This window comes from Etheostoma spectabile, chromosome 1 (genome assembly GCF_008692095.1).
Source record: "Etheostoma spectabile isolate EspeVRDwgs_2016 chromosome 1, UIUC_Espe_1.0, whole genome shotgun sequence".
NCBI classification, from domain to species: Eukaryota; Metazoa; Chordata; class Actinopteri; order Perciformes; family Percidae; genus Etheostoma; species Etheostoma spectabile.
In genome coordinates, this window is record NC_045733.1 from 28,348,912 (window position 1) to 28,350,766 (window position 1,855).

At 36.0% G+C, this 1,855-nt stretch overlaps 1 pseudogene; it reads left to right on the plus strand.

The window, feature by feature from the left end:
- LOC116691049 (N-acetyllactosaminide alpha-1,3-galactosyltransferase-like) overlaps positions 1-1,855 on the plus strand; it is a 5,777-nt pseudogene that overhangs the window by 3,657 nt on the left and 265 nt on the right.

Sequence of the window (1,855 nt, forward strand, 5' to 3'; positions counted from 1 at the left end):
TCACTGTGAGAATACCAGCGCTTAAACACCAGCAGTTCAGTCTGAATCTGGTAGCACTTTGCTAAAAGATTTGGTATTATTTGAAAAAAAGAAGAAAAAAAACCTGGGTGTGTCAAGACGTCTTCCCTGAATCCTGTCTGAACGAGACACAATTAGTTTGGTTACATCTGAATTTAAAACTGTGCTGAAGTGTAAGGAGAGAATAACATTTACAATAATCCCAATTTAAAGACACTGAATATTCTTTCCTAGAAAAGAAGACATTTTTACACGGACTAAAAAGGCAATTTTCCAAGGTTTTTGTTTTCAAAATAATGAATGTTTCCATAATTTTTACGAGGTATTTGTCAATTCACAAGTATTCTATGTAAAATGACAGAAAATTTACTTTTTGTTGCTGTCAATTGCCACTAATTGTATCTACTTTTAGCAGTGTTTTTACAGTATTACACTTAAATGTAACAGTTTTATCTTATAAATAAAAATATAATATTTGTGAAAATACAAGACATTTTAAAGGTATTTTAAAAGTACTTTATTTGAAAAAACACAAATTTTCTGTAAAATAATGATAATGCTATGCTTATTCACAGATACACGTTTTTAATTATATTTTACATTAGACATTTAAATTCACAGTTTATTTTTGTAATTTATTGGTGTTTTTCTGTATTTAAAAAAAACCAGAAAAAATCTGTGAAGTTAACCAGAAAAAGTATGTAAAATTACAGATTGTGTTTATAGTGTAGGATGGTAGAAGAGGAGGTGTGCTTATTTTCTTACTTTTTACTTCAGTCTTACTTCAGCTGTGTTCATATGGCTCCACCGGTCCATATGACATCCCTCTTTTTCCCTACTTTTCACAGCAAAGCGTTCAACGACTTTCTAACCATGTTGGTGAACAGCTGTAAAAGGCAAAGCCATCATGTAAACGTACCGCACATCAGGGCTGCACAAGATCTTGTTGTTGGGGGTCATTGAGATATCAACCGGTGCAATATACTGCACGCATTGGGAAAGGCACTCCGAGATAGTCTGTGCAAGTTGAAAAAAATAATAATAGTAGAAAACAGTACCTTAAAATGTAACTGTGGTGACTTTTATATTCAATTCAATTTGTTCACTAAAGGAACGTTGGACATGCCTTCCTTTACTCTGTTTTTAATTCAACAAGCAATCTATTGTATTGAAAGTAGAACTGACTCTGTTTTCAGTAATCTGTTTATTTATAACAAGAAATATAATGTTATTGAGATATTCAACAACATTATCGCATATTTTCCTCATGTGCAGACGTACCGCACATGACAGCAGACCTGCAGGGTTAGAGTAATGGGGACAACTGAGCTTGGCTTTGAACTCAAAGTAATGCCGCCAGTGTTAAAACAGGCTAAATGTTGTGTTATGTTGTTACGTTGTGTTTTTTCCCTCATCATGAGTTATGAGCAACAGCAGTTGTTTTTTCTCTCTCCTTCTCTACCTAAGGTACCTGGATGCCTACCTGAAGACTTTCCTTACCTCTGCAGAACAACATTTCATGTTGGGATTAAAAGTGAGATATTACGTGTTCACGGATGAACCAGACAGGGTACCAAACCTGGAGCTTGGTCCTCAGCGAAGCCTGAAGGTTATCCAGGTGGAAAAGTACCTCCAGGTGGCAGGACATCTCTTATGCGCATGAAAACGATATCAGAAACCATGAATCAGAGATTCGTCACCACTGCAATTACGTCTTCTGCTTAGATGTGGATCAGGAGATTCGGCTCAGAGGCTCTGGGGGATTCTGTAGCTCAGATACACGCCGGCTTTTACAAAGCTCCAAAGGAAAGCTTCACCTATGACAGAAACCCCAAAT